We start from the raw sequence: 25,392 nt of genomic DNA, 5'->3' as shown, positions 1-25,392 counted from the left end.
CATGCACCTCGATTTGCGTTATTATGCTAGGGGCATGCAAACTTATCATGAGCAGTGTTACTACAGGGTTCAAGCTCGTTAAAAAATAAACCCGCCACGAGAAGTGTTACTGCAGAGTTCAAGCTCGTTAAAAAATAAACCCGCATCGATCAGTTTTAGCGCATAATTCAAGCTCGTTAAAAAATAAACATAAGCCATAAGCAAATGTTTCCCCCCGTGTTTAAGCTCACTAAAAAATGAACTATTTCCCAGTAAATAACCATCGTGAATGAAGTACTTGAGCCTTTAAAAGCCTCGGTCGTGTTCTCATCATCACCTCCACTCTGTATTGGCCGATCGTTCACCTCCATTTGATTGTTTACCCCTTTTGAGGAACAGCTATGAAGAGTGATCTCACTAGCCATCCTTGTAACACTATCGTGATTGGAACATTCCAAACCTTACCTGGAATCAGCTGCTACCCAATTTTATCACTCGTTCGTCAAAAGACGAGTCTCCTTTAAGCTCTTTTCATCTGACTCGTAAAATATGAAAAGATCGCCGAGCCATTGGCCTCTCCATCTCATTAAAGGGACCGGAAGTGCTATCCCTCCTTTATATTTTAATCTTTTTGGACCTGAGGGATTATTACACAAAAAGATCGAGTGCTTGTTTTGTTTGGCTCGTTAAACAAATCAAAAATTCATCCCTTCTGTATTGTTTTATACTTTTTCGGACTCAAGGGATTAGATGACAAAAAAGGAATTTTGGAGTTTCCTTTACATTCCTTTTCAGACTCTCTAAAATTGAAAAGGACTGAGTTATCTTTGTCGTTAAACTCGTTAAAACTTAATAGCGACAAACTTGTCCATAGCAGACAAGAACGAGTTTCACTATCGCTAGGCTCGTTAAAACATAGCGATGGGTTTGCCCGAAGGGAAAATTATAGAACAAGCATATGTTATCCTCCTCAAGCTTGACAAAAATAAAGAGGTACTGGTCAGCAATGACTGGGGAAAATAGGGAAGAAAACTTGAAGAAACTTTGTTGGTAGCAAGTCACTCTTGAACATGACACTTCCACTCTGCATCCAAGTCGGGTTGGGTTGTTTCATTCACCGGTCACATCACCATGGTCCCATCACACCATCCACATTTGGGGTAATGCTACCAATCCATCATGTCAGTGTCACCGATATGTTCAAGAGAAGTCATTCAGATAATTCACCTGTGTCTCACCCGCTACAATACGTTCATACTCCATTCTTTCATGACCGCCACCCTGAATCGTATGTCATCAGATCGTTTTCACCCCCATTAAAATCAGTTGCTCCGTTCCGTGTCATTGGTGTGAGATTCATTAAGGCCCTCCTGTGACGGATCGCTTCTTGTCGACATCAACTCATTATCCAAGAAGTCGATCTAGGAACACCCCGTTCAGTACTTTGAAGCTTGCATGCCTCAATGGCAAGTTTCTCACTTCCGGCGACAGGTTTACATCAATGGCCTTCGACCGAAAGATTTTGCATGGTGTTCGAAGCCAAGTCCTTTATTCGCACCACGTGAATTGTACTGCAGTACCTTGAGGGTCATTATCATTATCGGTGATTCCTCTCGCGCCTGTTAACAACTTACATCATTGGATGGTAATCAGGTGATGTCTTTCCATGTTCGACTCCAGAACATCTCTCACATGGATCGACTTGTACTTTGAGTGAAGATCGAACGAGATTGAAGACCCCGGATCTAGTTTCATCCATCTGGGCTGCGATACATATTAAGGGAAATAAAGACATCAAATGTACATCATTGTTGCACAGATAATCATCCAATCAAAGGGATGATGGCTCTACCAGAATCATTACTCTACACTCAGACGATTGTCTGTCCTATGTACATGAAAATGAATTTATAAAGCTGAGCATGGGAATGCGCGCCTCAGATAGATCATGAAAATATTATGAAGATAATGTATTGTATTGTATCTTATTACAGGTCTCCTCCCAGCTTGAAAGAACTTCGAATCCTCATAATAAAGCATTTCACCCGACATCAAAAGATTAATGACCTCATGCTTTAGGGGGCAACTGTTATAGACATTTTGGGGCACTACAACCCCAAGCATGAAATTTCCATAAACCAAGGGCTCCTAAGTCCCTAAAAGTGTGGTTCTAACCCCTAAAGGAACAAGGTCAACTGATTACAGCTTCTCCCAGAAGTTCTCCATGAAAAACTGCTCAGAACTGGTCAAAACCAGATCATTTCAGCTGCTCCATAGGCAAAGTGCATTGCATCTCACCTAAACACACTATGTGGGTGCATTGCATTTCAAAAAGCCCTTCTATGGGGTGCGATGGGTGAGAAGTGACAAATGGTAGTGTCATTCCACAAGGTGGAGAGACATGGAAACTTCCAGAAACTTCTCCTATGACACTTGCCTCTCTGAATTCGACCAAGGATGAGTAAGAGATCATCAATCTCCAATTGGAAGTAAGAACTATCAGAGGGAAGACACTAATCAAATCACAAGCTGACTCATCTCCCTTATAGATATCTATATATGTATCCCTCATCCCAGAGATCCAGAGGCTGGAATTTTGCATATTGTAAGGAATTGTTGTTGGTTTCTAGAGACAACATCAGATTGTTGGGTGATCTAAGCTTTGTATGAGGTGAAGAGGGGCTTACTTGCTGAGAGGATGATGTTGGGTCAGAACAACTGGTTGTAACTCCCCTTGGCTCTTTCTTGTTTATCAATAAAAGCTATTCAAGTTTTCCTCCATACTCGTGTCATTCATGTTTGTTGCATTTGTATGGTCAATTTCCATATGATCCTAGATTGTTTATGATTATAGATCCATGTTCTTGTATAGTGCTATGCTACTGTGATCTTACAGGTACTTTGTGAAGCTGGGCGTGCAAGGGAACACGTAGCGAAAGACTATCAAGAGAGAGAGGAATCGAACTAGAAGATTAGCGCAAGACAGAGGTTGGTCTTCTTTGTTCTTCTCTCATCTATACTTCATAAATGAAAAACGAAAGCAACTTTACTTTGTTTGTTTCTAAGGTAGCTATCACACCTTAGTGGGATAAGCAGTTCTGTGTAGACACTTTTCCCTGTAACAGGTGTGGACGACATCACCTTTATTTCAGTAGACAGCTATTGCAAGTATGATAATTATGTTAGCTTCATGCATTCCCCTATCCCTATATTTATATGATATTTTATAATTTGTTGGAAGTGTCTCTCTGAGATGACGTCTTGGGGCAGAAAAGAAACCTCCCAGGAAATATGGGAGGAAAGAATAGTTTACGTTGATGGGTTGTCTTCGTCAAATTATCTCTATATGTTATGGATTTTTCTTTCTAGGATGGGCATCTACTTTGGTTTGAGCAATGGAACTTAGTCCGCACTTCTTGCATGGGGTATTTTTTTCAATATTTAACATCTTTATGAACCCATTTCCTATCATGATAAGGGGATTTTTGGGAAATAAAACCCTCGAATGGATAACAGTTACTACTCCAAGAAATCTCGAGGACCTTTAGGATGTTGTTAATGGCTTGCTTCCTCAAACCTAGTTCAATATCGTGATGAATTTTTTGGTTTCTAGGTTATATTCTTATTGTCACGTTGTACTCATTTGTTTCATCTACATAGGTTTGAACCCTCATTGTCTTTGTCAGGACCGTACGCTAGGTCATGTTCCTGAGCGCTAACATTGAGTCAAAACACGTTTTGTGGTGCTAGTGGTATTGGCTTTTGAATACTGGTTCTTTTATCATCTTTGTGGTTGGCATCGCTATAGTATGGTGCATCCTTCCTCGAGTAGAGATAAATCAGCAAGGGGAGGCTATGGCCGAACTCAGGGTAGTGGATAGGAGCCTAGAGGAAGCCATACCCAACCACGTCCATCCAAGGGATGAGGTCATAGATCCATCTCAGTCCTAATTTGGGAAGATGCCTAGGCCTACCAGGCCAACACTTAGCCTCAGATCTATTAATTAATTTCTGGGTGTGAGTCTAACTTAAATCAGCAGGAAGGGAGAACAAATTTGGATATGGAAGAATGGAGGGATCTTGTGCCAGACCCTAGCCATTCTAGAGCTCGGTCCACTCATTTTAAATAGACCGTTTATTTTTATTGGTTGATGAAGAACATTGTGGCTAAAGACTTGGTGACATCTTCTCCTGGAAGATCCAACACTGAAATAGAATTTCATCTTATTCAATTTCAGATTCAACAACAAAACGTTTGTCTTAGTCGCATAGAGAAGCACATTTAATTCCTCCCTCAGACCAAACTATCGGGATCTAGTGCAAAATATTCTATGCCTGTTGACTCATCTCATGAGTAGTAGTATGACTTGGATAGTTTGGTTCTCAATTTTTTCTATGTATAAATGAAGGATCTGCAGACTTTGATGTTGTGTCTTAGTTATATAGTCACTAAGAGAATGAATGACAATCAGGCCTATATATCAATGCTAGATAGTCTCAAACTCTTTCATTTTTGGATGGATTATAATGCGGTAAGGTGGCCAACAGAACTGGTTCCATGTGGGGAGGTTGAGGCCACTTGACCAAATGGATATGGATGTAAAACCTGCATGTTCTTCTTTGAAATGAATAGAAAGGATCTGCTAAGATTTTTAATTTAAATTGTATTTTTAAACGTAAATTTGGATTTAGTGTTTTGGAAAATTTTAAAAGCATTAGAATTATGTATATTCAATAATCTAGAACTGTTTCTTTAAGTAAGATTAAATTAAAAAAGTTACTTAAAAAAATCATGTCATTAAATCACTATATATAGGAAGAGGTATAAACATATTATTTAGAAATTTTTAAAATGTGCTAAGAGGCACATTTTACAGTCCAATATGAGGACAATGTGTGATTTTGTCCGTGTATGTGTTCCTTAAAAAAGAAAACTCTAAATAAAAAACTAATATGGGCTATAATAAAACCATAAATGTTTATACATATTTGGTTAGTTTTAGTTAAAAGAATTACAAAATATCAACAATCTCATTCTCATTGTGCTCGGTTGGTTTGTTGTTGCTCCAAGAGGCTCACTCCAAGCCACTATGGAAGAAATGTTGGGTAATGACATGATAAAATTCATCAAATTACATAAATAATAATAATAATAATAATAATAATAATTAATGGTTATAATTATTTATGACATAGTCTAACTTCGAGATGAAATGCCCCTCTTTTTGGGCACTTTTCTGGTTAATTTTAATCAAACATGGTAGAGATTTTTAAAAACATGAGTTTAAGTTGTTTAAACTATATAATTCCAGTGCCCCATGGGTATTTCAGAGTGTTAAATCCATTTATACATTCAAAAATCTATTTTAAACAACAAAAAATCATAATCTTGCTATGTAGTTTAAACAACAAAAAATCACAATTTTTTTTGAGATTGTATTGTCAGATTTCGGTGAAAAGGCCATTTTGTCTAAACCATTATTAACTAGCATTTGCACCTTATGTTGCAAAAGAAATGTTGTAAGGCATAGAGTGGCGAAGAATAGCGACATGTGAATGGACATTGTTGAAAGCAAGGGTGGATGATAATGAGTTACAATTGCAATAGTTAATTATGTGTATTCTAAAAAGGGATATTTTGTAAATAATAATAGTTTGTGGAAGAATAGCGACATGTGAATGGACATTGTTGAAAGAAAGGGTGGATGATAATGAGTTACAGTTGAAAGTATTATTTATGTGTATTTTGAATATGGATATTTTGTAAATAATAGTAGTACGTGGAAGAATAGCAACGTGTGAATGGACGTTGTTGAAAGCTAGGGTGAATGATAATGAGTTATGCTTGAAATTATTAGTTATGTGTATTCTAAATATGGTTATTTTGTAAATATTTCAGACGACTAATGATATGATTCCTTACCCAACGAATGATGTTTACTTCATCTACTGGTAGTTTTACATCAATGGGTTCTCTACCGCATATGATCTCCAGCGAGACTACTCCAAAGCTATACACATCACTCTTATCTGTCAACATTTGAGTGTTGTAATACGTGCGAAATCGTGCCCCAAAAAAAATTGGCCAAGTGGGTATAGTAAAAATAAAAATATTAACAATAGTGCTCTGCTCTTATTAGTCCCTGCCTACAGCAGAGTAGGGACTATAGCAATCACTTGGGCGTTGACCAGCTATTAACTCATCTTTTGACTAGAAAATTTCGATCAAATTTAGCTCATAACCAAAGTTTGGATTTACTAGGTCAAATTACATAAACTTAAGGCAATAAAATACAACAAAAATAATAATAATTAATAAATATAATTATTATTTAGTAATAATTATTGTTTCGAGAGTGAGTGGTATTAATAAGTAATAATTATTATGCAGAGGAAAATCCTAGGTTGGATGATGTGTGAGTGTTCAATGTAGATTTTAAAGTAAAATCAAAACATTATATAAATAAAAATGAACAATGTTAGATATAATTAAAAAACAAAAATAAGACAACATGTTTGGTGTGTAGAAGATCCATGTGAAATAACATAATTTTAATATTTTCACTTTTTACTATGAGCAAGAAGTATACTTCTTATACTTCTGAAGAATACTTCAAATGAGAACGTGTTTGGTGTGTGCAAGATCAATGTGAAATAACATAATTTTAATATTTTCACTTTTGACTAAGAGTCAGAAGTATAATATTGGTGTGTGCAAGATCAATGTGAAATAACATAATTTTAATATTTTCACTTTTGACTAAGAGTCAGAAGTATAATACTTATATTTCTGAAGAATACTTCAAAATGCTTAAATAAACTAATTTAATAAACATTTTTAATATATGTAATAACTAATTTATTCCAAGATCAATTTCACATATATTCATATAGAGAGAGTTAAATAAATAAATATAATCTCAAAAAGGAAATATTTAGATGCTTGCCAGATCTTTGGTTAAGATGGATGGTTAATAATTAAACTAGACTAGATGCATTTTAGCTACATATTTATCAAGCATATATAGGGATGTGTCTACATGTATCTTAACTACATATTTAACTATTTTTTTTAAGTTTCTCATTCTCAAAAAAGGTATTAAGATGGATCTATAAATTTGGATGCCTCCAGATGCATATTAACTACATATTTAACTACCTTTTTAAAGTTTTTTCATTCTAAAAAAGGGTATTAAGATGGATCTATAAATTCGTTTTTGCTCTAAAAGGCAAGTTTTATAGTCCAATATGAGGGAGATGTGTAATTCCTTCTAGACTCAATATGAATATGAAGTTGACATGTGGTGCTTTTAAAGCAAAAATAAAATGTAAGCTAAAAAGACAATAACATATCCATGAGGTGTAAATCAAGTAGCTTGTGTGGGGTTTAGCCCCAACCAAGTCATAGGTTCAAATCTCACAGGGATGTGTTGTGGATGATAGCCATATTAGGGGAATTAAACTATCCCAAAGGGAATCCAAGCTCAATCGAGCTTCACACAATCCTCATGATAGGATCCGAGGGTTTGGCCCCAACCTAGACGCAACTTAGTTTCAAAACAAAAAAACACAACAATCAAGAACACTTAAAAAAATAAAAATGATTCTAGCTCTAAATAAAATAATGTGTTGTCTTCCATGTTGATTTATGGTGTGCGTTTGTGTGTGTGTGTCTAAAAATGATATTAGCTCTAAATAAAATAATGTAATGTCTTCCATGTTGATTTATGGTTTTTGTGTGTAGTTCATGAACCTCGATGAACGTTGACCACTATGTCCACGAAATATTTGTACTAGGCAAATCCACCTTAAGTGATCACTTCCTGCCAACTCAACCACAGACTATGGCTCTGAGAGTGTGAAGAGAATTAAAATCGTGACCTCTCTAAAGCAAAGGTGCTTTAAGTGTGTGTGTGTGTGCGCACGTAAGATTGAGAGAGATCAAATTTCTTCATGTGAAAAACATTTATTCATATTTTGGACTATAAAAAAGGTTTTCACTTCAAGATATTTGATTTGTCTTGGTGCTTGATAGATCCACAGTTAACATTTGTTCTAAAGAATAAGTTCACATATCATGAGATTTTATCCCTCTAAGTTCTTGATAGATTTGTGATTAAGATGGATATATAATAATAGTTAAAATATTTCATTAGTGCTTTGGTCCAAAAAATGAGATGTGTAATTATTTCCGTGCTTAGCATGTTGTCTTTTAATGGATCAACATAGATTCATTTTAACTATAAAGCTATCATGCATCAAAAGGGATCCAATTTATAGATATGGTTGAAACATCCTCAACTCAAAAAAATCAGAATTATTTAGATTTACCCTCATAAAAAACATGTGGAATAATCATATGTATGAGCTCGTCAAATAAATTATTGTAATGTAATACATAGCTTAGACCATCATTTCCCCGTGATAATTCAAGGCTTGTTATCTAACATAAAGAAATATATCTATTCAATAATTTCCTAGTCCATCATGGTGTGAATATTCCTTGACCTATTGACACTTGCGACCATTTATACTTTGCTGGAAGACGATTAATTTAATATATGAATTATGTTTTCTAATCATCTGTCAGCCATTTATGTTTCATTACAAATATGTTGGTGATTATGAATATGTTCGTCAAATATGGTAGATGTATCTGCCATCTACTACTACTTCGGAGTGTGCAGGCCTGGTGAGCAGTCAACAAATCCATGTTTTTCCTCCTCATGGTTCAAATCAACGATCTACAGCCTTGGAGGGAGGTTATGGTGCTCTGCAACCCTGTTCATATGTTGTCCTCCTTACTGCAATTCCTTCTTATTGTAATGACCAACTATTTATCTAAATTAAGCAATTGCCATGGAAATGTAAGGGCTACTACTTGTCACATGTCTTGAACATACCACTGACACAACTTTTAAACTTTAGCCATACAATTACTACATACACATCTAATAGTCCCACGTGAGGTTGTATTTTTATACATATATATTTTCAAGTCCTATTTGTAGTAATAATGGTACACCACCTTGCAAGACTTCACGTTTTAATCAATTTAACTTGCACTTCGGTTATCTTACACACTTTAGGCTTGCACTCTCACCAAATAATCATTGTAAGTTTTCTCTGTTTCGATGGTTTTCAAAACTTTAACAACCCTTATGTTGTGAGTCAATACCCGATCGAGGTACTATTAACTCGAGGTAAGGACAAGTTCTGTAGGGTTTGTCGGTAGGTTGTAAATTTCTTTGCCTACAGGTGGTTGAAGGTCCATCGTTATATCTATTCCCGACAATCTGACGCCTGATGGGTTTAAAAGTTTGTTTTTGGTTAACCACCCTGCCCACACGGCAACTCTATGGCTCATTCGAACCCTTTCTCTTCGGGAGCAGTTCTACAACATTTTGTAATGCCAATATCAGCTTTGGAAACCTTCACAGTTCGTTTTCTCTGCACCACGTAATCAGATCTCAGGGTTATAAGGATATCTTTTCCTCTTATGGGTTTGGTCTGAGCTGCTAATTTGTTTCTTGCACTAATCTCCAGGGTTTGTCACCGAGCCGAAACTACTTTGCTCCGGTGAAATGATGAGCATTAATGATCCCTCTTCCACAGTGGTGACCTTCCCTAAGACTGTATAAGGAATTAATTAGAAAGAAAAGGTCTTGATTGGAGTTTTTTATTATATTATTTTTATTTTATTTTAAAGTTCTTCCCTTATACTTTCTCATATTATCGTTTTGCAGGATTCTAAGATTTGTTGGGACGGTTGCGGTAAGTTTCTCGACGATCCCTTCTATTGAAACTGTTCATTATATGTATTATTCTTTATCTTTCCTTACTAGCTCGTTCGGAGAGCTAATCTTGTCTCAGGTTCTTCTTTTTATGAAAAGAGGGGAGGGTTTTCAAGAGTTAAAATCCCACAGGAGCGTGTAGCACTTCAAATTTCAAGGGTTGTTCCCAACATGCCTCCTACAGGTGTTTGGTTACACTTTACTGCCATATTTATAATTGTCATACAAGTGAAAATACCCAAAGGTTTAATGAAATACCCTTTCCAGTCAGTTCTTTAGTGAATTACTAGTTAAGTGGGTTGTTGTGGCACTAAAGTACCGAGTTCTAGAAAGAGTTTATTTTTCCTTCTGTTAGTTAATTACCATTCTATAAGTATTATTTAAGCCAGATTCAATTTATACTATTACCATCGTGTGCACATAGTTTCGGGTTTCTTTCTGTCGAGTTTAAATAAAATATATGGATTGTTCCAACCCCTTGCATTTTCTTCCATGCAATTTCAATTGTTAACTGTAGATTGCATTTTATTCTTTTAAATGTGCAACTTTCAGCATTGTCTACAATATATTTAATCTTCCTGAATTCTTGTTCTCCTACATAATTAATCCCATAGCCTAGGACTATCCATAGGGTTGTCGGGTCGTTGGCTTGACTCTAAGAATAACTTAGGTCTTAATGTGTGGCCACTAGATCCACCCTACTGCTACATATTTTTTCTTCTTATGAAAGGGGTTCATTTGAGCCCATAATATTTTAATATACCTTCTTTGAAATTTCATCACCACTACAAGGAGGTTATCTCCTTTTTTCTTTGATTTCTCGAAAAGGATTACGGGGATAGTTCCAATCTCCCTTTCATCCCTTTCATCTTGTTGATTGTCCAGTTTACCTAGAATAATATTTGTGCAATTAGAGGGTCGATACATTCATGTGTATTCATTTATTGGAAATATGTGATAAATATATATTTAATTCACATACCTACAGGTCAATCTTGCGTTATGAGTTTATGTTAACTCTTATTTACCCCTTTTAAAAAAACCTGAATCCAATGCAGTGTACGGAATCATTATCATTATTCCAGATTTCTAATTCTTCTGCTTATGGAAGAAGAAAAACATATTTCATCATTATATCAAGTTCGTTAGTTACAATATAATCTTCACTTCAAAAATACACATGTCTACACATTATGTATACATCTTCTTCTTTTTTGTGACAGAGCTAGGGACACTATAAGTATACTTATCGGTATTAAATTCATTTAGTTGGAAAGTTAGTCCTTGAAGGGGACTCCTCACATCCTTTGTGAGAGTAATGTACTTATATTTATATTTATATTTATATATATATATATATATATATATATCACGATTTAGGTCTGATTTTAAATCAAGGCACTGCTTCTGAATTGTTACCAACTCTTTCCCTCAATGTTGCAACAATAACCATTATCACATTCTTTATAAATGTATTGTTTTTTGGAAAAAATTGCCACTAAAACAATTAAACAAACATAGAAAAGTTCCAACAGTATATAGCCCTACTTAACTATATATTCTTTTAAACCTACTAGTCCAGCCACAAAAAAACAGAGCTAGTTTGCAGAAATAATTTCTTCTAGAATTCATTTTACAGAAAGAAATAATTTGTATATTATTTCTACCACCATGCACTGAAATACTTATATGTTTAGGTTTCCCATCTAGGGAATTCAACTAGGAGAAAGACCACTCCTCCCAACCAATGAGAATGAAAATCATGTCTAATTCCCACCCCCCCTGACCCTTTTGAAATCCTAGAGTAGTTGATAGACAATGACCTAGCAAGGTTTTTTCTTAGGTGTGAGGACCACACTAGTCCAACAAGAGAACTGACAAACTCACAGTCTGTCTTGGGGTTTTCAACTGGCCACAAGCTAGCTCGAGAGTTCCCCAACTACCAGTATATTGCCTCCCTCAACAACATCCTATCTGAGGATCTCAACCTTACAACTTGATTGTCCTCTCTTGGGCCTCCTCCATCCATGTACGAAGTCTCTGAGGTTGCCTCTAGTTTTCTTTCCTCTCACCCTCTTGGATTCCTTATCCCAATTGAGATTATTTATCTCTAGGGAGAGGTGTAAATTTCTTCTAACTGTCTGGTAAATGAAATTTTTTATCTAGGGTCTTTTCCAGTGAATTCCAAGACTTGCCATAACCTTTTTAAAATATTTTAATATTAAAGTTTTCCTCTGGACTTTACACTTAGCCCATGATTACCAAATCCATGGAGTGAAAGTAATTAAAATATTTACTTTTCATTGAGGGGTGTTACATCTTCCCCTCCTCAAGAAAAACACCATCTTGATTCTTTCCTAGCCTTTAAAAGACGCTTGAGTATGCCTCATGCATCTAATAATTTTGTTTTGTCTTCTCAGGTAGCCTTTCTAGCTGAGGTACTTCCACTACACTTATCCTGGGTAAGAAGTTGCTTCTATAGTATATTTTTTCTCTAATTGAGAATACACCAAGGTCCAATGAGGAACAGTCCATCTGGTTTTTCCTACATCCACAATCATTATGGTTGGCATTAGTTTCTATCCATTATCATTTAATAACACACACACACATGCACATATGTATATTTATCATTTCCAATTTTATGATAGACACCATCAGTTTTTATTTATGTACCCGACAAGGGTCATCATCATGAATCACAACCCATTAAGGGTTATCGACCTGCATTCACTAATAGTTAGCAACATCATTTTAATTTCATCAACAATAACAATAAATTTCCTTCTTTTTTTTCTTTAAATTTAGCTAGTGGTTAGGCCAATTGACAAGGAACCCTTCATGTGTTCCCACTGTTAATTTCAGACCATGGAACTAGAAATTCCATTTGCACTACCTTCATAGTAATGATAATATTTCAAAAACCATTCACTGTTTTTTTAATCTTTATAATAGATTGCAAGTAGTATATTGTCGTACTAAGTAGCATTACTATGCCCTTTATTTTAGAATCTTGGTTCAAAGGTTATATATGCATTTTTCATACATGAGTTCATGGTTAGGGTAACTTCTTCTCTCCTGTCATGTTCAAGGTGGAAATATTGCATTTTACTTTTCCAAGTAACTTGGTTAAGCCCACCCTTGGTTGCTTGGCTATCTTCTTTTAGCACAATCAACATTCCTTCAATTTTGGCCTCTTGTCATTGTAGGTTGTTGATAAAGGTTATGCACAATTTTACTTCGAAGTACAGTAGTGGAGTTCTCCCTTTTTCATTTGTATGCATATTAATGGTCTTGGACTCGCAAGGTTACTATAGCATAGTTCTTTTCCTTATATTTTAGTTCACAGTAGGTTCTTTACTTCATTCAATCAGCAGATCAAATACATTCGAGATCTGAAGTCTGGTGGAACGGCCCTAAATAACAACTTTATATCAATCATAAGAATAACTAATATCTTATCATACCACTTTCACCAAATTCACACATGTTATCATCAAAATATATATATATATATATATGTTCAATAAAGTTTTTTTCTCCTTACCATATCTCCATGATGGCTTGTGAACAATAATATGTACTTAGTCACTATCCTAATTTCATGATATCCAATACACCACCACATAACATTGTTGAGTTTTAAGATAATTAATTCAACTTACCATATTCATAGTGATGTTATCTTGTCCTTTGTTCCAATGGACCCAATCTTGTCCACAATACTTTTCTGACAATTGCTGATGTATCAATAATCAGTGGCATGTTGCACTCTCTATGGTAGCACTGAACATGTCAGCAAACATAGGTAATTCTTGTGCCACTATGCTTCCATTATTTCCTTTATCACAACTTTAATTTTTTTAGTTTTTTGTGTCGCGTTTTCTTTTGATTACCTTTCTCTGCTATCTCCCTATTTTTTATCACACTTCACCTACACCCACCATCAATATTTCAAGCCATGTTCAGATAGATATTCCTCCAAGTATTCAATGTACACACTTGTCGTTGAGTGTACTTACATGCTTAAATAAACATAGATTCTTATGTTGTTTTTCAAATTATGATATTTTTCCAAAAAACATTAGACTTAGCAAGATGAGGATAACCGTTTTCTCATAATAATTTATAGATGTATCTTTTGGTTTTATATAATTTATGCAATTCTATAGAAATTTCCCATAAAATTTAGTGTGCATCTCATCCTATTGTATTAACTTATCTCAAATCTTTATATATCAGAAGTATAATTAATGCTCATTTCAATTAATTTAAAAAAAACTCTCTTGTCATCCTAATTCCAAGCATATTTAACCTTCCAAACTGCAAGGTAGTCAAAAACTAATCCATTTAATGATCATTTCAATTAATTAAAAAAAACTCTCTTGTCATCCTAATTCCAAGCATATTTAACCTTCCAAACTGCAAGGTAGTCAAAAACTAATCCATTTAATGAATCATTCCATGATTCAGTATTGTGTGCATGTAGTTCACAATGTTCTTAAACTCTTTGCGTTTATAACATTCAAAAATATCAAACAATCTAGATTCCTCCTCTATATTCTAGGGCCATTGCACTCCTCCAGTAGATTTTCATATTTTTAAAATTGATTTTGATCTTACTTACTTTGTTCTTATGGAATTAATGTAAGGTGAATATCCTTCTAGATATCAGTAATATTCTTCTTATGTGCTTCGACATCCATTTGATGTCTTGGAGTAATTCATGTTACTTTCACCTTAAAAACCTTAATTATGTTGCTTACTTCATTGTTTATGAGACTAATCCCTTTTCCATCAAACATTATTATAATATTTATCACAACTTACCTCCTTTTTCTCTTTTTTTAAGACAAGTATTTTACTTAGAAATTCTACTATAGTTCTCAGTTACCTTGACTATTTTATTTATGTATATTGCTTTGATTGTTTCAAGAGAACTTTTTCACTATGCTACATGCCCCAATTAATATACCATGATACTTCACTATTCACAAGAAACGTCGAAACTTTATCAAATGATATAAATTAAATTTATGTATAATCCACATTATTGATGGTGTGCCAATCATTCTACCAATCTTTTGGCGGCCCTCTTTATGACAAGGCTTGTTCATTAATTCTTTTTTACTTGGACCTTATTTTCATCAATCGTGGAATCTATATGAGGAAGTTATTATTCTATTAGGATTATTTGAACCTAAGGTATACTATTGGCATATAGGTTTTTATTTGGAATATATATGAGGAAGTTATTATTATAATAGGATTATTTGAACCTAAGGTATACTATTGAAAGATAGGTTTCTATCTCTTATTTCATCACTGTCAGTATCACCAATATCAACTACCAATTTTTAGTTTGGTGAAAGGTTTCCAACCATTCCCACCAATTACCTACCACTCACTCATATTTATGCATGTATTTTTACTCACAATGTTTGTGAGAGTTTCACAATGTTGCTATAGTTTCTTTCCTTCTTCAACTTGCTCCCCATACACCAGTAAGATTACTCTTTTGTTAGGATAAAAAATTTATTTCCTTTCGTAATATTTTCTAAATTATTTACCATATTTATCACAAGACTCTTTACTTCTCTTGCCTTAGCTACATAAATCTATTTTATTTCTTATTATGGTTCATTTCCAACTCTTATTTAATGATTTATAACTTAAACCTTATTTTGTATTAAAATGGTAGGAGTGAAAATGTTTGACATGTCCTCAATTCCTCTTCACTATAGAACACAACATAGTTTATTACCATTTTCCCTTAGTCAGACCACAATGTTGAACCTTCACCTCTAATACCGCTTTTAAAATCCTCCAACTCAAAAAAATACGATCCAAAATGGATTCAGCATAGCCTCCATATCAAAACTCTTCAAATACATGTTAAAATGGAATAATGTTGAAGTGCTCGTGAATATGAAGACAAAGGTACAAACAACATGCAAATGCGAGTTTGGATAAGGAAAATAGAGCCAATTAAAGATTCAGGTCAAAAGTCAATGCCTACATCAGCAGGATGTGGCAACCCGGGAAAGAGTCACAGGTTCTTGATGATCTCAGCACAGAAGATGATGTGGTAATCTGAGATTAGTTCACACCACAGGTGATGGGGATCATCGATCAAGAGTGGAGATTGTCCAATCAAAGGAGATCAACGCATATCGCATCAAAACATGCACATATGTTATCCTGGAAAACAGATGTGATAAAGTTATGGAAAAGAAGCTAAACTCTATGAGTTCCGACAGGAAAGATGTAAATGGTTTATCGCATGCCTCCAAGGTAGGAAGCAGTTTTAAACCAAGAGCACATGATTCCACTTAGCGCTCAACATGTAGCCTCCCAAAAACCACTTTCTCGCATGCCTTTGGAGAATTAGTAAACATGCTAGTTGGAGCGCGAGACGGCGCAATAGCCGTTGAATCCCACATGAAATAGCAATGGTGCGGAACGTCCAGATCAGTTGACGAGTGGGACGTGATAGCCATCAGATGTTCTATTCTCGAGATCAATGCCAGGGAAAGGCCAGATGGTTGGTGTCCACCCTGCACCCGCCGGTCCTTTCATTTATAGTTTGTTTCTATTATAAACGTATTGTTCCATTTTTATTGCAATTTGTAAATGTACGTGTTATATAAACACCATAACACAGAAAAGTTGATAAGGGGAGTGTGTTGTGAATCGTACCAGGGGGTCTGGAGGTTAAAGTGACCAAGTACGGTCGAGTGTATACTCGTTTCAACTCGAAGATTCGAGCTGAACACAATGGTGAGATCCATTTTCATGTTTGAGACTTTGTTTTTGAGCTCATGCCTATAACAACTATTTGAAGACATAATAAAGAGGTAAGCACTAGAAGATAAAGGACCGGGGGACGTAGCCAGGAAGTTTGGTGAACTCCTCTATTAATTTTGGTTGTGTTGATGTGTTTTATTGTGTTTTTATAATTGTTTAAGTGTTTATGTTATTTACAATCTTATCAATCCACCACATTAAGTAACATCTAGGCAACTTCACACATAGTCTGTAATACCTTTTTCAATTTCGGATCAAGTGGTACCGGAGCTTAAGATTTTTAAGGTTTGGCAAGTTTGTGTGGAGATTTGAATGCATACTAGGTTGAAGCTCAGATGAGGTGAAGGTGAACTTGTTGAGGCAAATCCAGAGATTGGAAGGGTCTTTTCACGAAGAAGGATGGCAGATGAAACTCCACTTTGGTCAGAATCCCAGTTCTTGGATAACTTCGTGACGATACATGCCATGGTGGAAGAAATGAATAATGAATTTAAAAACGGTAAAGGTGAAGGTACTTCATCACCTAAACTAGACAAAGGAGCAGAGGAACCTTTTCTTTTTATCCCTCCGGATAAATAAGATAAAAGAAAAGGATAAAATCCTCCTCCATCTCCTCCATCATCACCATCATCGTCATCGTCATCGTCTTCTTCTCATAAAACTAGTTCTTCTGAGAAGAAGAAAAAGAAAGCCTCTTAAATCAAATTAGATGTAAAATTTGATTTGCCAATTTATGATGGAGAACTTAATGTTGAAAAGCTTGATAATTGGATAAGGCAAATTGATGTATATTGCAGGGTGCAAAAAGTTGATTCAGAAAGGAAGAAGATCCAGCTGGCTAGCCTTTGACTTGGAGGAACCGCACTTGTGTGGTGGGAAGACAAGACACAAGAAAATCTCCAAAAGCATGGTAAAATCATTTCAACTTGGAATGAATTTGTTTCTGCCATTAAAAAGCAATTTTATCCTTTGGCTTATATGCAGCAAGAAATGATGAGTTGGCAAAGACTACATTAATTGAAGGGTCAAAGTGTTCAGAGTTATACTTAGGAATTTCATAAGAGAGATTTAACATTAGGCATATCATTGGACTCACCAGAGACATTGTTAACATATATAGGTGGTCTTCATATTCTTTTGAAACATACTATACTTACGTTTAATCCCACTAGCTTAGATGATGTATCAGTTCAAGCAACTCATCTAGAGGATAGAGGTAGAAATTTAACCCCAGATGTTGGGAAATCATCCAAATCTATTGAGAATAAGAATAAAGTCAAGAAGAAACTGAAATGGAAGGAAAGGAAAACAAACATTGTGAAGAAGGATAAACCTTCATGCACTCATTGTAATAAGGAAGGACACGATGAGGCACATTACTAGTCTTTGCATCTAGAATTGAAGCCTAAGAAGTTCGGGAGTAAAGAGTGGAAGAATGCTGCTACCATTCAAAAGGACTTGGGATCAGACTCAGGTGACGAAACAACAGTTAAACCTACAGGTATAAAAGGTAAAGATTCTGAAGCATCTACAAGTAATTCTTCACAATGTATTGATAATGAAAGTTATGAGAGGAAAAGAAATGAGCTATTTCATATTAGAGTCATTTCCAAGCACACTAAAATTGATACTTTATTTGATAGTGGGTCACAAGTTAATTTGATTTATGAAAGAATTGTAAAGAAGTTGGGTCTAGAAACAAAACCTCATAAAAAGCCATATCCATTAGGTTTGGTGTGTTATAAAACAAAGCTACAAGTTACAAAACAATGTAAACTTCGTTTAGTTATTGGGTCCACATTTGTAGACGAGGTTGAGTTAAATATATTCCCATTGGACATATGTGGAATTGTGTTAGGAAGTCCATAGTTGTACGATAGAAAATCTATCTTCTCTCGAGATGAAAATAAGTACCAACTCACTAAGGATGGAATTGAATATAATGTAAGGGATCATAAGCTCAAATATAACTTTGCTCTCATAAACTGAGGACAGATGAAAAGAATTGTAAATTAAAGTAAGCAATTTTTACTAATGATTGTAAAAGCAAAGGATCTTGATAAATCCGATGTCTTCCAAGGCTGTAATCCTTAACAGAAAGAAAATCCAGTTAAAGTTGTTTCTAATTATTATATTCTGTTTCAAGAGCTTGTACCCAAGCGAGAGATAGCACATGAAATTTATTTGCAGCAAGATGCTCCACTACCTAACATTGGAATGTACAAGTTATAAGCTCTAGAGAATGCAGGGATAAAGAAGCAGGTACAAGAGTGTTATGAAACCAGCTCACAAAAAGATAGAAAAGAGAGATCAATGCCTTAGAATTCAGTCTCTTTGAGGGGGCAACCTCCTTTACATTACACAAATTAAAAATTCTTGGATGATTCAAATGAAAAAACCTCCTTTCTATATAGGAGTCTAAGGAGTCACAATATAACCTAGCCGACCTAACAATAATAATATAAAGGCACAAAAATAATAATACATGGATTCTATGGGGCACATTAATAACAATATGGGGACAATAGGGGCACAACAATATTAATAAGGCATACAACTACAATAGTAATGGGGTAATCACTAGTATTATAGGGACCTAAAATGCCCCTCTCCTTCAAAAAAGTTTTGTCCTCAACGCTTGAGTAGTTCTGGATGCTTCTGTATAAAATTATCATCCTCCCATGTGGAATCTTCAGTAGATAAGTTCTTCCACTTAATGAGATACTCTGAAATTGATCAATTTCGTAACTGTCGAGTTCTTGTTTCTATGATTGCTTCCGGTTCTAATATAATTTTTCCTTCCTCGTCAAGTTCTAGCAATATTGTTTGAACTGGGAGCTTGTCACCTATAACCTTCTTTAAACATGAAACATGGAAAACTGGGTGCACTCGAGAAGCTGCAGGAAGCTCTAATTTGTATGCCATAGTGCCAATATTTTGCAACACCTTGTACGGACCATAATACTTGGTGATAATTTATTATCCTTCTTAGCTTGCTTGAGGGACATTTGTTTATATGGTTGTAGCCGTAGGAATACCCAATCGCCTACATCAAAACTTCTTTCACTGCGATGTTGGTCTGCCTGTTGTTTCATTCTATTCTGCGCCAGCATGAGGTTATCCTTTAAGAGTTGGAGGACTTGTTGTTGATGCTCGATGTGATGTTCCACTGCTTGAACCTTAGAATTTTCTCTTAAATATGATGTGATGGATGGTGGTTGATATCCATAAAGTGCCATAAATGGGGTCATTTTTGTTGTTGTATGGAAGGAAGTGTTATACCACCATTCAGCCAGAGGCAACCATTTGACCCATTATGTCTGTTTATCAGATACAAAGCAACGAAGATATCCTTCCAAACATTTGTTTACTATCTCAGTTTTCCCATCAGATTGAGGATGATAAGATGAGCTATGGGCTAACTGAGTACTGAGACAGGAAAATAACTCTATCCAAAAATTTCGAGTGAAAATGGGATCTTTGTCACTTACAATAATCTTTGGGTTTCCATGTAGCTTTTGAATTGTTTCCATAAATGAAGTAGAAATTGTACTGGCTTTAAATGGATGTGATAATGCATAAAAGGTGCATAGTTGGTAAGTCTGTCAACTACCACCACGATGACACTCTTTCCCTCAGAATTGGGTAAACCTGTGATAAAATCCATTGAAACCTCCTCCCAACCTTGGCTTGGAATGGATAAAGGTTGTAATAGACCCGGGGTCTGAATTGTTTCAACTTTATTTTGTTGGCAGACAAAACATTCCGCCACAAACTTTTGAATATCTAATTTAAGGCCATCCCAAAAAAATTCCTTCTTAACCATATGGTAAGTTTTTAAAAATCCTAAGTGCCCTCCTAAGGGAGAAGTGTGCAATTCCATAAGAATCTTTTGCTTGAGTTGGGAATTCTCACAGAGGTATAAGCGATCTTTGTACCATAACGAATCATTTTTCCAGCTAAATGTATCAGATGTACTGGAATATTTTTGTAACTTTCGAATAAGTGCCCACACTTCTTCATCATTCTTCCATTCCTCCCTTGCTTCATTTATCCAATCTAGTTGGATAATAGAAATGGTACACAACAATGCTTCAACATCCTCATCCTTTCTTGAGAGTGCATCTGCCACCACATTTTTCTTCCCTTTTTTGTAGATGATTTCAAAGTCGTAATCCAACATCTTTGTGACCCACTTTTGTTGCTCTTCAGAGGATAATTTTTGTTCTAAAAAGTATTTAAGGCTATCATGATCTGTTTTTACCTTAAAGTCTCTTCCCATTTGTTGTGGGGGAAAGTATCCAACTCGGAATGACCCTAACCCACTCTAAGGGTGACAGTTCCTTAACAAAAGCTGAAAGCAAATCTATCTAAAGTTACTTCTTTATGACATGCAAGAGATAAAAGGAAGAGATCCACTTACCGATGTCTTGCGCAAATGGTCGATCCAATCTCCTCTATTTGCCGCTTGCTTCCAGCTCCAAGTCTTTTCACGGGCCCAGCTACACGAGATCCTGCAAACAAGACAAAGAAAGGAAACTACAAGAAGCATGCATTCATAACTAATTTAAGGATTAGCATAAATCAAATACGCAAGTAATACAATACACCATTGAAACACATGCGAATAGAAGAACCTCAAATGCTTTATTAATATATGGAAGTAAGGTTCAGGCGGTGATACAACCATGAAAGGTCTAATCCAGCATCACCTTCCCGACAGAGAGAAATCTCTTCTTCACCTCCCTCAAGCAATCACCCAATGCTCACAACTGTAAACCAACAGCAATTATTCGCGCTAAATTCCGCCCTCTAGATCCCATGGGATGAGATCCTTATATAGAGTTTTGGAGTGAAGATAAGTCAGCTTCATGTGCGACCTGTTGTCCTCTTCAACTCCAGTTGTTCTTCAGTCCTTCACTCGGAGTTTCTACCTTCCACTTGGAGTTTTAGAAGCTCTTAACTCATCATTAGGCGAATCTTTTGATCCAAGTGTCATTTTGGAAGCTTCCTGGGCACTGGCACATTGAGAAAAGATTCCTCCACATGTCAAAGTACGCCCAGCGCAGGTAGCCTTTGTTGCACTTGCTATGCAGCGCAGGTACACCACAGAGCTTTTGACTTTCAGCGCAGATGCCTAGTGGAGCAGCTGCTTTGATCCAAAATTGACCTGTTTTTTAGTGTTTTTCAGTCGAGAACTGATTTGCAGTGCTGTGGTTTGCTGACCTTGTTCCTCTAAGGGTAAGAACAACATGTTTAGGGACTTTGGATCCCTCTGATTATCGACATTTCATGCTCCATGCTGTAAGGCACAAAAATGTCTATAACAGTTGCCCCCTAAAGTATGAGGTCGTTTATCCGGTGAAATGCTTTATTAGGAGGATCCGAAGTTCATTCAATCGCCGGGAGGTGACCTGTAACAAAATACAATACAATACATTATATTTTCATACTTTCTTTTCATGATCTAGCTGATGCAGGCATTTCCCATGCTCAGCTTTATAAATACATTTGTTGTACATAAATAGACGATCGTCTGATAATAGACTGATAATTCTCTTCTTTTAATTATCATCCTTTTAGTAGGATGATCATCTGCTGCACATGTCTATGTTTTTATCTCCTGAATATATATCGCAGCCCGGATGGATGAAACTAGATCCGGGGTCTTCAAACTTGTCCAATCTTCACTCTAGTACAAGTCGATCCATGTGAGAATTTCTTGAAGTCGAACATGGAAAGACATCGCTTGATTACCAGTCAATAATGTAAACTGTTAACAAGCGCGAGAGGAATCACCGATAATGATGATGACCCTCAAGGTACTGCAGCACAATTCACGTGGTGTGAATATAGGATCTGACGTCGAACACCACGCAAAGTCTCCTGGTCGAAGGTCATTAATGTATACCTATCGCCGGAAGTGAGAAACTTGCCATTGAGGCATGCAAGCTTCAAAGTACTGAGGGGGTGTTCCTAGATCAACTTCTCGGATAATGAGCTGATGTCGACAAGAAGTGATCCGTCAAAGGAGGGCCTTAATGAATCCCACATCAGTGACACGGAACGGAGCTAGTGATGATGGTGAAAACGATCTGTGAAATATGATTCAGGGTGGCGGTCATGGAAGGATGAAAGATGATGTACGGTAGTGGATGGGACCCGGTTGACACTTTCTGAATGACATCTCTTGAACATATAACGACACTGATGTGATGGATCGGTAGCATTAACCCATGTATGGATGGTATGGCGAGACCATGGTGAAGGGACCGGTGAATGATAATAACCCAATCCGATATTTACGGAGGCAAAAGTGTCATGTTCAAGAGCGACTTGCTACCATTAAGCTTTGAGGTTCTCCCAATTTTTCCCCAGTCATTTCTGACCAGTACCTCTTTATTTTTGTCAAGCTTGAGGAGGATAACATATGCTTGTTCTATAACCTGCCCTTCGGGCAAGCCCATCGCTATGTTTTAACGAGCCTAGTGATAGGGAAACTCGTTCTCGTCTAAAGACAAGTTTGTCGCTATCTATTATTTTTAACGAGCCCAGCGACAAAGACAACTCGGTCCTTTTAATTTTTAGAGAGTCTGAAAAGGGTACATAAAGTGGACTCCAGGGGTCCTTTTTCGTCATCTAATCCCTTAAGTCCGAAAAAGTATAAAACAATACAGAAGGGATGAATGTTCGATATCTTTATCGAGCCGAACTAGACAAGCGCTCGATATTTTTGTGCAATAATCCCTCAGGTCCAAAAAGATTAAAATCTAGAGGAGGGATAGCTCTTCCGGTCCTTTTAACGAGCTGGAAGGCCAAAACTCGGCAAACTTTTCATTTTTTACGAGTCAGTGAAAAGAGCTCAAAGAAGACTCGTATTTTGAGGAACGAGTGATAAACAGGGATAGCAACAGATTCCAGGTACAGGTTGGAATTTTCCAATCACGGCAGTATTACAAGGATGGCTAGGTGGGATCACTCTTCGCAGCTGTTCCTCAAAATAGGTAAACAATCAAGTGGATGTGAATGATCGGCCAAATGAAAAGTGGAGGTGACGGTGCACAAACACGACCAAGGCTTTTATGGCTGATGAATTTACAGTCTCAAATGGTTATTTACCGGTTCATTTTTTTGAATGAGCTTGAACTCTGGGGAAAGCTTGCTCACATGCTTATGTTTATTTTTTAACGAGCATGAATTTCCGCATTAAAACTGCTCGGATCTTGCGTTTATTTTTTTTAACGAGCATGAACTTTGCCAAAACTGCTCGTTTGATAAAGTCAAATTCATATTTTACCATGACTAGTTTTTCTTTTCCAGAGATAGTACTGTTTTCATCAATTCGCTGCAACAAACTCGTTAGAAACGGATAACATGAAGTAAAAATACTAATATTTCACTTTGAACTACGTAAAAAGCAATTTTAAAAGATGTTTTTACCTCTCATTTTACCATTTCATGTGCATTTGGTTTGTTGGAGCTTTGGAGGTGCCTCTTCCCCTCGATTTTTCACCAGCTGATTTCGAGAGATTCTGTGGACGATTTTCAGTGCCGTTTCCACCAGGTAGGAGCTAAACCCTAGCTCTATCTTTTCATGGTTTTATTTCTCAGTTTCATGCTTGTTTTCCTGCCCCCATGAGCCCCTGGGGTTTCTCTAGGGCGCTCTGCCATCAGCGCAGGTGCCCTATATCGAAACCTGCATTGGGGGTTCTCATTTTCAAAGGCAGTTTGTCTCCCAACGCAGGTGAGACCCTTCCCCACCTGCGTTGGGCGCAGAAAACTTTTTGGTTGCATATTTTTTCATGAGAATTTTGCCATTTTCTTTACTGATTCAGGGATCTTACTCCTCCTTGTTTGTTTTGCAGAGTTTATTGGAGCAGAATGACTCTTACGTGGCGAGAACGAGAGCATGAAGAGGAGGACATGATTGCCCTCCATGATCCTGTTACCGTGAGCGCGTTGCGGAACTGTGGCTTGCTAAAATTCTTCCGTATATCTAGCATGAAGGCACAGATACGTTTACTGCAGTACCTGCTTGATGCTTGGGATCCTATTAACCAAGTGTTCCAGATTAGGGGCAAGTCCATCCCTTTGACCATAGTGGACATTTACTTCTTGACTGGGTTGTCAAGGCGGGGTGCCCCCATTTCCTTGTCCGGTTCGGCCCGAGGGAGCGATTCCGTGAAAGATTATATCCGTCAGTATTGTAGGGAGGGATCCCAGCCGAGCAGAGACGACAAGGTTTCTATCCGTGATATCACTGACAGGTCTCTCAGGTCTATTCTGTACACGATTTGTAGGATGGCCGGCAGCGCATCCCCTCATGTTGCCAACAGGTCATATGTGCAGCACGCCCTGGAGTGTCTTCAGCCGAAAGTTTTTAACTGGTGTGATGCAGTACTGGTTCAGATGAAAAACCAGTTGACCAAAGTAAAGGACAGGAGACTGAAGAATTTTGGCTTTGGTTCAGTTTTGACTGCCTTCGCTTTGAAGAAGATACCCCTGATGCAACCTCAGTACATTGTCCTCGACTTGCCATCTCCTACTGAGCCACGCATGCAGAGGTGGGTCGACCACATGGCCAGACATGCAGGTCAATCTCAGATTATTTTTACTGATGCCTTATTTAGGTGGTTCGAGCGGCAGGATATGGCTTTTTCCGAGTATCCATATATTGGCATGGATTTCCGAGGTGATCCGGATTTGGTACTACCGGATGGTGAGCAGTGGGGTGATCTTGGTAAATATTTTGACCTTATCACTGTTTACTGTTTTTATTTATAATGTCCTTGTGCTTTACTCTATCAAGACT

Source organism: Pinus tabuliformis, chromosome 2_1 (assembly GCF_031772625.1).
Source record: "Pinus tabuliformis cultivar Carrire ecotype Pingquan chromosome 2_1, CPIR1, whole genome shotgun sequence".
NCBI lineage: Eukaryota > Viridiplantae > Streptophyta > Pinopsida > Pinales > Pinaceae > Pinus > Pinus tabuliformis.
This window is presented reverse-complemented; position numbering follows the sequence as displayed.